We start from the raw sequence: 15,922 nt of genomic DNA, 5'->3' as shown, positions 1-15,922 counted from the left end.
TGATGAAGCTCGTCTTGTGGAGATGTTTGTAGAGTATCCATGGGCAAAAAATAGATGAAGGATAAAAGAGTTATGGCCACTCGAAATCGGGGGTGTACTCTTTCTTGCTTAAAAATGAGCTTTCTGGATGTTGTGCAGGTGTTGCAGCTACTAAAATGGGGACCTTAATTATCTTTTATCCCCAAAAATTTCCTGTCTCTTCCCAACCGACAAGGCTCTCTTTGTAGGCCTCTTCTAATTGGTTCATTTTTGGCCTTTTTTGGGTAAAAAATGAGGTGTTAGTGACCTTTTGACCAAGGGAATGGGGTGCGGTTAAGTTTCAAGTGGACCAAAAGTTGACAAGGTACCTGGGTAGGTAGTGTGGACAGCTAGAAAAGTCACCTTTCTCTCCCCAAGAGCCCACAAGCTGATCATCTCAAGCCTTGCACCAAGTGATACACCTAATGGGTGTTCCCCCTTTGCCCTATATACCCCCTATTTCCTCCTTTTCCCTTCCTATGAGACCGAGGGAAGATAGAAATGCTCATAACCACCCAAGAAACCTATATATATGCCCCTGGACCTCTGGCTCTTAGCTATATATAGCCCATGTACTGCATGTGTATCCGTAGGCACTTGGCTAGGGCCATGCCCTCCTAGTCCTACCCTTAGCATGACATTACTCCCCCCTTGGAGAAGTGTTTTCATGCTTGAAAACTGAAAGTGGTAGTATCTTCATAAGAACATTAATGTTTTCCACAGTGTCATCCTTCATGGATCCAGTAGTTTGTTTGACCAAAACACGATTCGGTAGGAGGTCCAATAAAAACAAGGATAACATTTTGATTTTGCACATTGTTGTCCATTTGCAACCATCTTGTGCTACCGGATCCTATCTGATCATAGTGTGTAGACTCCATTTAGAATGCACACAAGTTAATGCTAAACGAGTTATCACAACAAAGAGGAACCCAAAAGAGAATCTCTTTTCACTTTCCATGAAAGTAACTTGCTGACATAACTCGTCAACGAAGTTTAAGTCCTTGACTTGTTCTCAAATTGCATCAATAAACAACCCCACCATAACTAGTGTTCAAGGTTGAGAACCTGACTTATACATGAAGAGACTATACCTAGTTGCAAACATGCTTTAGCTTATGGTAATCAAACTCCAAGTAGATAATTTAACAATAGAGAAATAAATGTTTACTAATTGGATTTCTTGTGCTAACGTACGTACTTTGCATATCCTTTAGCACAACATTACACTTTGTAATCTGCCTATACCCTTAGGTAACGGACAGTACTGAGGTGTTTTCCCCATGAGTACAAACAATCTTCCTTGATGACTGGTAAACGGGGACCACAATATCGTACAACATTGTTGAGAGGAATCAACAATATCTTGAGTAACCATCTTGGTTAACTTGAAAGATCCACAAGCACCCAAACCAAGCCATGACCTCTACTGGTGATTGGTAGACCCCAAAAGGAATCTCGTAGAGATACTCCACTTAGAGTGAAAAACACTGCATAAGCAACTTATGTGATGAATATGCATGCCGCTCCAAATCAGCCTTTGCTAAACACCAGGGCCCATAACACCTAGTGCGCATGCATTTAGCAAAAAATAGATTCAAACTTGTATATCCATGATCATCCTTGCCAATACTTATGGTGAATGTGATGCTACTAGCACACATTAAAGAGGAGTGCAAATAGTTTTGAAAAAAAGAAACTAAATACTTTCTGCTGCAATCATTTGCAAGCCTTCCTTAAGCGTTTGAACCATAATAGAAGGTGAAACATTAATCACTTCTAGGTACAAACAATGAAACTTTTTCATTAATAACTCATATCCTTGCTATATGCATAAATAACCAGCACTTGTACCTTAACAAGTCATTTTGAGTATTGAATAATTTTTGGTCACACTGAAATTGTTCTTGACATGTTGTGCTGAAGATGGTCTATAAAACGGATTCAACCAGCACCTAGGGACTTTGTCGTAACACATGCTTGAAATAGTGGGTGCCAGTGTTAGCCCCAAAGACTTATATTCTCCACGAGTGGAATATGTCTCATGTAAGGGTGTCTAAAAAAAGATCAGCCTTCAAGTACAAGATGTACTTGTGTGTGGAGGTAACTGCAAACACTCTACAATCGGAGTGAGAGGGACCCTCATTAGCCTTGCTCCACACTGGCTAAACTACACTCCTTGAGTTCCTGACCATGATGTATCCCTTGTGACAACATGTGACAATTAAAACCCTAAAAGTGGGTTCATAACTGCGTAATGCAAATAATTATTTTGGACACTATAGCCCAAATTTCTTGGCTCTTACTTGACCTTGTCATCTTGATGAAGAGAAAAACTGGATGAAAACATAGAAGTTTATGTATCCTACTTGGAAAAGGGAATAAAAACATAGAAATAATTAAACCAAATCAGATGCGTACCTAGAGGGTGAACATAGTGTTCACTTATTTGTAGTAAAAGGCATCTGTCCAAATTTCCCGCCTACAAAGGCCTAAGAATACTAATTGAAAATTAGTGAAATGCAAGTATTATTGCACATGTAACCTTGGGTGTTGCCTTTGCAATCCAGAGCCCTTGGTTAAAAGAAACATTGTCAAACCCCTCCATTAAACCATACAGGAAAACTACTCAACGAGAAGCCGCCCCTTGGCCTATGTCCGTGACCCCCCTTGGGTTTGCCCGTGGCATTACATTACTTTTGAATTTGAAATTTTCCACTACTCCTTGGCAGATTATGGACTTCTTTCCAAAAAAATGCAAGTGTTAAGGTTCCAAGAAATGACCATCAACCCTTACTAAGTGATTTAATAATCACGCTTTGGGTCTTACCCCAAATTATTCTCATATAGGCACTCTTAGTGCTAATAGGGCTCCACTGAAGTTGAAGTCGTATTCACAACTAGATCGTTTTCAGACCCAAAAATCCATAATCTTGGGTTTTTGTGAACAATCAGACTATCTGAAATGCTGGCTTCATCTATACACCTTGGTAGAGATAAGCCCTTACGAGTTTAAGACGTTCAAAAACTCAACTTGATTTTCACACTCAAAGTGTATAGTGCTAAAATAACATCCAAAAAATCTATAATGGCAAGACTCTTGCTTGTCCATTAGAATTGAGGGATACTCAACTGAATAGAGTTTTTTGATCTTGAAATCAATCATTGAAGGATTAACAAAAGATTGCTCTTAGTCATTCCAAAATAGGTGGCAATAGATGGATTGTAGCCCTTCCTGCTACCATATTGACATAGAGAGATTTTAGTAAAATCATGCCTAGTTTCACCTTTCTGGCAGAGAATTTGGTATGGGAGAGAGAGAGATATTGCTGGGTTAAGAAAAACCCCTTATTCTAATGTGTTGTACGCCCCTTGCATTTACTCCAGTGCAGACCATGTCTGTGTCATAGCTTTCCCTATAAGCATATGTCAATGTATTGGTACAACTCTCTCATAGAGAAACTCATAGAGAGAGGAAACACAAGTCACTTCTTGACCCATCTACCTTGGACGTCAGCGTGACTGTATTAGGTTGACTTAAATATGGCACCTTGCCCGTGAAGAAACATAAGAAATGTTTTAAGATAGCAGTCATTTACCTTGTCCTTGACAGAGTAGTTAGTGGTATAGCAGAAGTGTATGCAATGATGGCTATTGTATGGCCATCATACTTGTATGCCATGCATACAAAGCAAAAAATAGAATAATAAGCCCTTCGCTTCAATGACAATCTCAACTATGTGAGCCATTGGTACACGTGTCATGCATGATTACACTGGGATAAATACAACACAGTGCAGCTTTGCTATGGGCTTATATCCATGTAGTGCTAAAGATGTGTGCCATTATTGTTGATCTAAAGTCAACCGATAATACCTAGGCACATAAGAGAATCCTTGCTTCACGTGAAATTTGGCAAAACACTTTGCTTTGTACAGCAGCGTAGTATAGAGTCTGTCCAAGCACGTTGCTTTGGAGAGCAGAGAGATATTTTGTAATGTGAATGAGGTTTTTGGAAATTTGATTGAATCTGGCTCATAGCCATATGTACTGCTCGAGCGAGTTAGCGTATGTCTCATATACACCCTCTTGTGATGTAAAGAACCTACAGAAATCTTGAAAAGTTTCCCTAAGTTCGTATGCTAATAGCATATTCCAAACTGTGAAAACCTCTATGCAAATGTCGAAAGGGAAGCCTTGCTTCACATAAGTACTCATGGAGTTCTGGTGCTCATAGCTAACATATGCTCTTGCCAATTGACAATGTCATAGCAAAAGAAAGTTGACATTGTAGAGCATGCATAGAGAATTGACCTTGTCAAATTGTACCACGTATTAAAAACAAAAATATTCTTGCAAATTATGTACCCCGTACCTCATGGGCTTAATTACTTGTATCCCAAGGATTCATTAGGAGAAACTTGGACTCAATTTTGGGCCCTGTAAGAAACGCCAACTTAGCATAGAGAGAGGTAATTATGAAAAATGCAAAAGTTTTTTTTGGAATTCTATTTCTCATAGTACATACGTAAAAGTTTGCTCAATCACTTAATTCATGCTCGTACAAAATGCTTTTCGAGAGCCCAACTTAAGTGTACACAAAATTCCATGTCTGTGAATCTTAATGAGTGATGTGATGTGCGATGAGAGAAAACACATAAGAGTTGTTTTCCTTGAGATGGCCTCTATTCGCTTGGTACTAACCTCATGAGGCCCTAGGCTTAAAAATGCTATATCTTGAGCTAGAGACGTCAGATTTCAGTGTTTTAAAGAGCTATCCTATGGTTTTTGGACGTTCCGGACGCATCCGTGGGCTTAAAAAGTGCTATATCTTAATCCTAGGGCCTCATAAGGTCAGAACCAAGCAAATAGAGGTCCCAGAGACCCCTCAAGCGCCCCTATTCACTTGGTTCTGACTCCTTCATAGTCTTAAATAGTACCTATCAATCACTATCAAGTACAATCTGTTCAAATTTAAATTGCGAGTACTTCATAAAAAGGTGATTGATACCTATGCGAGATGCACAAGTACAAGTACTTCACTTTATAGGATAGCAACAACGGGTCATAAAAAGGCGTTCGGCGCTTGTGCTAGATGTCATTATCAAGCGCCTTACTTTTCTGATGATAGTGACAATTTCACCAAAATGGTTTTCATGGACATTTTCAAAATGAGAAAAAATGTTTTTTCAACGTAACGTTAGCCTTCTTCCTATTGGCGAGCATTCTCTCACTAGAGTTGAAAGGCCCGAAAATGAGTTCATTTCTTTCCTAATGTGTAGACGGAGCCGTGCTCCTGTGATGTCATAGAAAACTCGCCGGATCCCGCTTGCCGACAAACAACTTGCTTAGGAGCCATGTCCTAGCACATTTGTTTTACAACATCTTGAAATGGTAATCAATTTTTGGCCTTGCCGAATACCCTCACCTTACATGCCACAGGCCTTGTCTGAACCTGAGGAGCAAACATTGCCTAGGACCAACAAATTCCAAGCCAAAATAAAAGTTTGACATCCATAACGGTAGACCCTTGATGATATGATTTATTCGGGTAGTGACTGTGCTCATAGCCATTTAAGATATGACATGGCATGCATGAAAGATGTTCAAGACTTACCGAACATGCTAAAATTGCCCCATGTTGAGGACAAATATCACCAAAAAATAAGTTGGCATGCTTGCCTTTGCTTGCCGTGCTTATAATGCAGAGAGATCTACGAAATTTAATGAAGTGATAGTTGAAAACATTAAAGTTGACGTGCTTACCTACTCTTAGAAGTCCACTTCGAACGTCGTGAACATGTCTGCATAGCCACAATGCAACATCTTGCATGTTGCACGGCCTTTCATGCCAAGCTTACTGATAAACCATGTTGGATCACAACCGTCCCGATTTAATATCAGTTAAGCTATGAACATAACTTTCCGCTTGTACTGTAATTGACTGGTTTGACAACAGATTTAAAGTGTTAGTACGCCATCCATGGATTTCTTGCGGGCATGGTCATTGTTGCCACCATCCCCAGATTGCGTGCTTGCGTGGTTTGCCCACCATGGGCCTCAACCCTTAAGGAGAGTGGGTGTAAAAAAATAGGGCACTCTAAATTAAACTAAATCTTGAAAGTGTGAACTTTAAGGCCTTGGCCATGGCGGCTTTTGCAGACAGTGCAACACGAAGGAGAAAAAATGCTCGCGTTGTCTTCTGCCGACTTCGAATGGCCTCTTTACATGTTTTCATTGTGATCAGAAAGCCACCACCCCTTTTGATCCAATTGTCCAAAGATCCCTTAAATATTTCATTATTTAAGATGTTTTCAATGTGATCAAAAGGCCACCACCCCTTTTGATCCAAGTGTCAAAATTTCCCCTTAAATTTTAAAGTGTATTTATTGTGATAGCTTCATAAGCCTCCGGGGTTTGTAGAAAGGTCTTGCACCCATGGTAATTAATAAAAGAATAAGTTTATTGTTTTTAATAAATGAAAGAAAAAATCTAAAGTCTAAGGTTAGATTAGTCCGTCCTTATTTAGTAAGTTGACCTCTAGTATTTTTTTACTAAGATTGATTAGGCTATATGTCTAAAGTAACACATTATTTTTAGAGTGTGTGTAAGTGTGTGTGGTGTATCCACTTGCCAAGAAGAGTCTTAAGAAGGGAGGGATGGGGGGTGATTTATTAATACAAGGTAAGCTAGGACAAGTGTAGGATATGCTTGAGTTGCATTATGAGACGTTTCCTCCACATTGGTCAAGTGTGAAGCATTCTAATTCAAGTTGTATAGGTGTAGAAGCACCTAGGATGGGCTTGTGGGAATTTTTGGCTCTTCTTACTTCTCTCACACATTCTCACAAGTGCCCAAGTTGGAAAAGCAAGATCTCTCTCTCTCTCTCTCTCTCTCTCTCTCTCTCTCTTCCGAGAGATCTTGAGGTGGAGCTATATGCTCAAGCTCTTGGCTATGGATGCAAATCCAAGATAATAAAATTTTCTTCCTCTCCATCTCTACTATTCTATTACTAAGCTATGCTAAGAGCCTGCCCATGGGCACATGTACATGGAATATCATTCTCTTGCTTGAAAAATACTTCTTTTCACCTCATCTTCCTCTTTCTCGACAACTCCTTTCTCACCACTGGGGCGTTTAGGGTTTGGTAAGAAGGGTTATACCATGGAATCTTGAAGAAAACCATATTCTCCATACAAGAAAGGCTCCACAAGAGCACAAACATGTATTGTAACAAATATCTCTTTTGAGAGGATTAATACAAGTCCTTTTGCAGGGGAGGCTGGCTCTAGGAGAATTTGCTCCTCATTAAGTTGTCAATCTTAATTGGTTATTCTATTTGAATTATGTGCATGATTATAGTGTTTTGAATTTGTATTCGTGTGAAGAAATCAGTCTAGCACAATCTAGATTCTCCTTTCTATCTCTCGAACAAAAATTCTCTCCTTTTATAATTAATTTCCTCTAAATATGAAAGTAAGTATTAGGTTCTTTGCCAAACACCATTTCCTTCTCTATGTACATTCCGAACACCCTCTTAAATTAACATTGGGTTTTCTTAGTGTGTGCTTTCCCTCCACTCTCACTTGGATATAGAGAATCATTATGCACTCTCTTCTTGTTTCTTGCTTATTGGTGAGTTGTTGAGTAATAGGTGGAGTGTTTAAATCCTTCTCTATATCATGTTATGAAGGGGTGACCATCCTCTTGCATCTATGGGTAATTGACTTGTGTCATAAGGGGGCATGTTCTCAAGAATACTTCTGGATTTGGATTGTGTTCTCCTTCATTATATTGTTCATAGACATAGTTGGCTTGGTGACATTTTACTGGAAGTGTTGTTAGTTCAAGAATCCTAGCCACTCTACACTAGGTGATGACCCCAAGAATATACCTATAAAAATGATATGAGGGTTGTGGAGGTGTACAGGTAGTTCCCACACTCAAGATTTCCACCATTAGTGTAAGTTATATTTTTTCAATGAATGTGTGAACATTTTTACCTTAAGAACTCATCAATTTCCTTGTTCCAAAATGTGCAATATTTGCTTTGAGACCTATAGATCCTTATCTAACCTACAAGCATGCCCTTCTTTAATTATTTAGCTCAACAACCCCATTTGTTTATAGAGTGCCAACATTCTTAGTGGATGCCAAAATCCAAGCACTAATCAACAAATCATTGTGATGTAAATTTTGGGGCCATGGATGGAATGGATGACCTTTATGTGATGTCTGGATTGTTTCTCTACATGCACTTTTCAACAAATGTATTTTTTTTGGTTTGTGAGTAAGAAAGTATACCAAAGTGAACAAACTCTAAATATTATCAATAATGAGCATAAATTTTGGACCCACATTGTGAGTCTATGGACATAGGATTGCACAAACCTATGTGTACAACTTTTAATCCACATATCTTGAGTTCTGGTAATGACATTTCAATTTTGCAACTCGCAAGGTGTTCCTTGTTTGATGCTCTTTCATTCAAGTATACTCATTGTCGATTATATTGTGATTTTTGACTACAAGTTAGAAGACTAAATCTGTTGATTGTAATGCATTAATAATTTTTTTTTGACATTTTGACTATGGGAGAATGTCCCTAGATCTTAGGGTGACCTATCTGATGTGTTCTGTTGCAGTTTTTGAGACCTAAAATATGATGTATCATGATTTTGGTACCTCCTCAAAATGTGACCAAACTTGGTAGGATAGTGTCCCTAAGTGTCCTTAACCTTCTTCTAAAATTTTGTAGCATTTGGACTCTGTTTAAGTGCCAAAATGGATTGATGATTGAGTAGGGTGACGTAGGACATATGTACATTACCAGATGCAAGAGTGAGAGATTTGCATGTGTTAGAGACAGAGATATTCCATCAGTTCACTTCTTGAGATTGACACCCTCAAAGAGTCTTCATGTCCCATCCAAGTCACTTCCTCGAGTATTGACACTGTGTTAGTTCCAAAAAGCTATGCTATAGACGTCCATCGCCGGCGGCGACCCGCTACCACTGGTGCCGTTGTTGGGGATAGTGATCCTTAGGTGGTGAGTGACCAAGCCGTAGCTTTTACTTGGAAACTTTGATTTTGATCCCCACTAAGTTTACACTTTAGCAATCAGGAAGCTAGACACGAGGTTTATTGCTTGGTAGAGTCTAGGAGTTGAGGACTTGCTAGATCTATTCTCAGGAGGTAAGAGGGTTGTGAGTGAGATAGCCAAAAGCATTTCATTCTTTCATTTTCTCATTACTTTTAGCATGCTGTATTGTTTTCTTTAATTTGTATTATTTTGTCTATTTTCCTTTCATGTTTCAATTCTGTACTTAGGAGTAGGGTAAGTAGAAACTATCACCATCAAATTTGGATTGAAAGATCATGGAAAAAACTGTCAAAAACCATTTTTTTGGCTAAAACGACCATAAAATCTGAAATATTGAACATTTGATGGTTAGAACTAAAAGTTGATCAAAGCTCAAAAATAAGTGCAAAAAATCCATAACCAAACCATAGAGAGTGAATCTAGAAAGGTCCATGTTGATGGTGCAGAACATGGAACGCGATCCATGATCCCTTGCGACATTTTTGACAAAATTGATACCACTTGTTCTGGAGTGATTCCAACCTCCAACTATATACTTTTGGTGGAAAAATTGACACAAAAACTTAACCAATTCAAGAAAATTGGACAAAAAACACAGAGAACCTTGGAAATAGAAATGAAAATTTGACTTATACAAAATTTCATGTGACCAAATGCTGTGGATCATGGATCGCAATCCTGACCCCTTGAAACATTTTTTGACACTGAGATTTGACCAACGAAAAATTGATACCATTTGAAACAGCTTTGGTAAAACAACAAAAGGTTGTGAGTCAAAAACCACAAGCAGACACAAAACTTGACTTATATCAAGGAAAAAAGGGTTCAAATCCAAAAAGAAGTAGATAAGTAGGCCACATAGACCTCAAGTAACAAAGTGACCAAGTTGTGAGTCCAAAATGGAGGAACATGGATTGCGATCCATGACCCCCTGAGATGGTTTTTGGGACTGTGACTTCATAGATTTCAGCAGTGGTCAAAACAAACATTTTTTTCCCAAAACAAGGGTAGAAAAAAAATACTCAAAGGAGGCTCAAAACTAGCTAGAGACAACCAAGACCAAAATCAACAAAATAGATTCATTAGGGCCCAAAACGTCTCAAAAAGGGTTGTGTAAGGAATTGGATAACTTCCTAATTAGTGGAACCTTTGATGGTCAAAACGGCTCCAAATTGGTCCGTTTTGGATATTAAAGAAGGGGAATTCCACTTAAAGAATATCTTGGTGCATATCCCACTGAATACAATAGAAGATGTCATTTTCACTTTATTCCTTCTTTGTTTATCCGAGGTTATTGATCCTCATTCAAGTCACTTCCCCCTTTCCCTCTTCTCTCTAATAGTATTTTGTTAGACTCTTATTACGTGACCTCACGAGCTTAAGTGCCTTCCACCATTGCACCTGTCAAAAGCTTCATTATTCTCTATTTCTTATTCCATCAAACCTTTTGCACTGAGCTTTTTACAGGCTCAAAATGAGTGAGATAAATCTCCCATCTAATCACAAGTTCCACCTAAAGAAACAGAGATTAGTGAACATAATTTTTTTTTATAGCTTCATTGATAGAAGAGAACAAACAATTACAAACCCTTAAAGAGCCTTCTGTAGGTTTAAGAGCACGAGTCAAAAAAATAACATATGTGGTTGACCTAACAAAAAGATCTGGTCAAAGAAAAAAAGCTTGAAAATTGCTAGAGAGCTTGTTTCTAAACTCTTAGGGTTTGACATGTCCAATGCTCAGGAAAGAGTGAGTTTTCTGAATGAGATAATGAATAGGTCGGATGTTTTGAGAATTCTTAAGCTTCCTGAGAATCAAACTCAAACTCAAAAGATTTTTCAAGTCCTTTTGAAAGATATGGACTTGTTGGTCCAGCCTTCTCAAATGTAGGAAGTTTGTGACACCGTGGGGGTAAGTATAAGGGAATATAGAGCCATTTCCAAAACTTGGTTCCAAGTCCCTAAATATTATAAGGTTAGAGCTCTTGGGTTGCCTAGAGCGCATTATGGTGGCAAATGGAGAGTTCACTTAAATAATGAGATACCTAATGTTATTGGAGAATATTATCACGTTGATGAAACAATGCCATGCAAGAAACAGAAAAAGAAATCTTTTTTTGAGTACAATGTATTTAATAATATATGGATGGATGTAAAAAAACTCCAATCTGCTATAGTCAAATAATACAAAATAAAGGAAGATGAGTGTGAAGGAAAGCTTAAATTTGTACTAAAACTTGATGAGGCACGAATCCAAAAAAGCCAAAAGATGGAAAGATTCTATTTATTTCATGGATAGAGCTTTGGACTACATCCAGGGTAGGGTGACATCTCCATATTACAAAACTCAATCTGAAATGGAACTATGGTGGATTGGTTTGGCTCAAGTTCCTATAGAGAGTCATGAGACACTAAAATGGATCTTTTCACAAATGGCCATAGTGCAGGTGAAAAGCAATTTGGGATCCCATTCTTGCAATTGACTTAAAAAACGTAATATATGTACGTTACATGCAGAGATCAGAATTTTGGATAAGTTGCTTCGATTGCATCTAGATTATGCGTATGCTATCAAACCCACCAAACTTGCAGATGACTGTATCAAAAAATGTGAAGATTTACTCTCTCAGATGGGTTTCCATGGTGGTCAAGTGCATCTCAGAAAAGATCCAAAGCTTTCTCATGGGACAGGTGATGTCTTGCAAGATGTTTTTGTAGGAGGATCAAAAGCTAGAATATTTTTGAGCAACCATGATAGAAAACAAGTAAATGCCATGTGGAACTGCTGGAAAAATCTCTGTGTCATTACTACAAATGTCAAAAGCAGACCAAATATTATAAACAAGCAAATGGAAGTATGGAAGAAGCTGGATGATTTCTTGAAGGTGCTAAGACAACAAGTAACCACAGAAACTTATGCAAATGACTTTAAGAAGACAATCAAGATTTTAATAAATAGTATCAGAGACGTGTGGGCAGTGAAAGACATCACGTATTATTTGGTGAGTGCTAAATAAAAATTTGATATCCCAAAAAGTTAAATATTTGTTTGAATACTGCTAACATTTTTGTCGTCAAACAACATATTCTCTACCTGCATGGACCATATTTTCCAAGACAAGGACCTTTGGCTACTTGGAACACACAAGGAATGGAGAAGTCTTAGTATCAAGCAAGGACTTCATTTTTTAGATGTACAAGAAAGGGAGGGGGAGCCAGTAGAAGCAATGCATTAAAAGAGTTATTCAACTCGTTTTACTGAAGGCAATTATTAAGGATTAGAGAAGACAACCATAGAAACACAACCATAGAGACACAAGATGGAGACTTATGATCCACAATAACTTTTGTTGAGTAGATGTCATGGTTGCTACAATATGTTTGTACCTCAGTTACTATTGATCAAAATTTAAAAAACGTGTTTCACCAAAAAACTTGTCGATTTCTCTTATCAAATTTTTATTCCTTTAACATCACTAGGAATATCACCCCTATATATGAGAAATTCTCTTCTTTTGTAAACCCCAATGAGTTTGACATTTGTCTCCTTAGCTGCAACTGCATAATTAGAGTAGCAAAGGAAGTATCCCGTTCTTGAGGCATTAAAGCTTGTAGCATACCCAAATATTCTAAGCACGACGGATCTCTCCAGAAGCAAAACTCTGGTAGCATTGAATGGAAGATGAGTGGACCCCATGATATTTGACAACACCTTAAGAGTAAAAATTTTCGAGTCAAGGACTTCTAAATATTTTGTGTGGAAGGCACAAAAAGTAGCCTTGTCCAATGTTGGCAAATAGTGCATAAGTGAGGCATCCTTTTTGCTACCTCAACTCCTTTTTGTCTCGAGCCACCTACTCTCCCAACATAATTGTCGTCATCAAGAATTTCTATCTGAAAAAAAAAGAGTTATTTTTCATGTGCCAACAAGTCAAAATTTTGTTAAAAAGTGACCTAATTTGAGTGGGATATACCTTGGTTGGTTTTTCTTCCTCTACTCTTTTCAAGCACAAAGCTAGTGCATCAGGAGCAAGAAGGAAATCCCGGTCAGAGGTCTGCAAATCAAGGGATGAAAACCTCCTCCTTTGGCTCTCCTTCTATGTCAATAAAGTCTTTTTCCATCTATGAAGCTTTTGATATAGCTGCAAGATAGCAGTCCTCTTTAATGTTAAGTAGGGTCTCAATATGATGGATAGGGATAAAATCTTTATCATGATGTGATAGAAGGTAAGGTTTGGTATAGTGAGAGAGGTCTTAGAAACTTCAACCTCCTTTATGGGATCATCAATCATAGTGCTAGCCCTAAACTGAGCAACATCAAGATTAGCACTTTCCTCTTCCTCAGCTTTTAAATCAATTTTCTCTTCTAATATTTCAGTTGTCTCAAGTTCTGAGACTATGGAAACATTGCCAATTGCTTGCTCTTTGTCTGTATCTTCCTCTGTTACTTGGTCTTTCCCCTGCCCTTCAAATTTGAGCCACAAGAAAAGGATGAAAAAAAGTGCCTTTGGGACAAGATTACAAGGCTTGGTATGGATAGGACAATACAAAGGAGTCAAAGAAGGAGAAGAAGACTTTTTCTTGAGAGTTCCCAGTTTCCTTGTGACCTTTCCCTTTTCAACTAAGTTATCTATGAAATCTGTGGCATGCAAGTATTCTTTGCCCTCTTGTACATAGGACTTGCCTTGGGTTCTTCCTTCAAACTCCAAAAAATCCTCTAATAAATAGTCCTTAAGCCTCCCTACCACATCTGTAAGGTCAAAATGAGGATTAAATATATCTACTGCTTCATTGTATACACCAATGTCACCCCCATTTTCAACAATTGCACTAAGAAGCAACTCACTGGGATTTTCATTAACTAACTCTACTTTACCAATTTTTTTTTCAAAAGACATTCCTGAGGGTATAAGGGGTATGAGTGAAAATGGATATAATTTTATAAGATTGGAGGCTTGAAGGGAAGAGGAAGGTGACAATTATAGGAATGAATGAGAGGAATTTGTGGAAATGTATGGAAGGAATAAGCAGGCACTCCAAGTGGTTGAACTCAAAAGAGGTTGAGGACGCTTGGAAAGAGAAATATAGAAGGTGAAGAGGTGAGGATTTTAGGTAAGGAGAGGAATGTAGAAGATGGGGATTGAAGGTGAGGGTGGTTTAAAAAATACCAACGAACGACATGATAAGAGAGCTAGAAACGTAACGAGGGCCTCTATTCACTCTATTTGGTTGAAAATGGTTTGAAGTAGACCGTACAAGGTCTCTAGGCCATACCGAATGGCACATTAAGGGTGTCAAACAATTCATGGAAGGCCTCAAATCTCTCTATTTGTTTGTAGAGAAGCGATGAAAGTTGGCAAAATTTTCCAAAAATCTCATGAAAGATTTGGGGAGTAGGTCTCTTCCCTTTATATAGGGTTGATCGTACATATATGATCGTTGGGCCACGTGGACCAACCACAAGTCAACACGTGGCACCTAACAATCATATTTAGGTCACCTCTATAGAAAGGGAGGCACCGACCATTTTAAAGTTTTTCCAAGGTTCACTCATTTTTCCCCACATCCTCTCTCGTCATTTCTAGTCACTTTCAGCACCAAACGGAGTGATTTTTGACATAGCCACTTTCTTGTTTATTGCTATTCGTGCCGTTTGGTTATCTTAGAAGCCATCTGCCTATCTCATAGTTGCTCGATCGTACGGAGTGACCTGGCTTACTTCTTATTCCACCAAGCCTTGCCCTAATGCTGTTTGGTAGCATCTCAAAACTCACAAGAAACCCACAAGGCATCAATAACCGCTCGACCTGGCTGCCTTCTAATTTCTATAGTCGCTTGACCATATGGAATGACCTGGCTACCTTCCAATCTCTTCAAGATTTGCCCTCACACTGTAGCATCTCTAACTCTTGTAGAAGTTTCCAAGAAACCCACAAGGCACAAATAACCCCTTCCTTACAGCTTGTTTCTTACCCAACCACACGGTGCAATAGTTACCCATATTGTAGCTACCTATCTCTCCGGTCACACCATTTGGTGGTACTTCTATGCTTTGAAGGTGTCTTCAAGCAGTTCAAGGCACATTAGTCTTGCAGTATTCCGTGTGTTTGTTCACCTTATTTTGATAGCTAGAACAAAACAAACTGCTAGGGTGTTCTACCCTAGTAAGGAGCAAGCAGTACCAGAGAGAGAAGAAGAGCCAGAGACACAAGAAGATCCAGAGAAGAAGGCTAAGAAGAAACATCAAGGTGCTCCAAAAGGGAAACATCTTGAAAAACCTCAAAGTACTCCCAAAGGAAAACAACTTCCCAGGAAACAACACAGAGCCAATCCAAGGAAGAAGTTGAACTATCAAGTGAAATCCCTTACAGAGATTAGAAATGCACAAAAAAGCACATGTTTGCTTATCCCAAGGTTGCCTTTCATGAGACTCGTAAAGGAGATCTCAGATAGGTTAACTACAAGGATGAGAACTAATGTTTTTACAACAATGAGATGGAAATCTCAAGCCTTATGTGCATTCAAGAGCTGTTGAGGACTTCTTAACTGATTTCATGAATGATGCTTACATTGCAGCAACATTTTCTCGCAAGGTCACTCTAATGAGCAAGGATTATATGCTTGTTTCAAGGCTTAGGTACAAGTTTGATAAGTTTCTTGAGCCAATCCCTAGTGATGACTTGAGGGCTTATCACATTCTCAAAATTCCTACTGCTAGGGAGAAAAATTCTACTATTGTTATTGAAGATGTGACACACATGTATTTCACAAGGAAGGCTAAGGAGGTTAAAGCTGGAAAGGAGA

Source organism: Adiantum capillus-veneris, chromosome 11 (genome assembly GCF_014529385.1).
Source record: "Adiantum capillus-veneris isolate H3 chromosome 11, ASM1452938v2, whole genome shotgun sequence".
Classification (NCBI taxonomy): domain Eukaryota; kingdom Viridiplantae; phylum Streptophyta; class Polypodiopsida; order Polypodiales; family Pteridaceae; genus Adiantum; species Adiantum capillus-veneris.
This window is presented reverse-complemented; position numbering follows the sequence as displayed.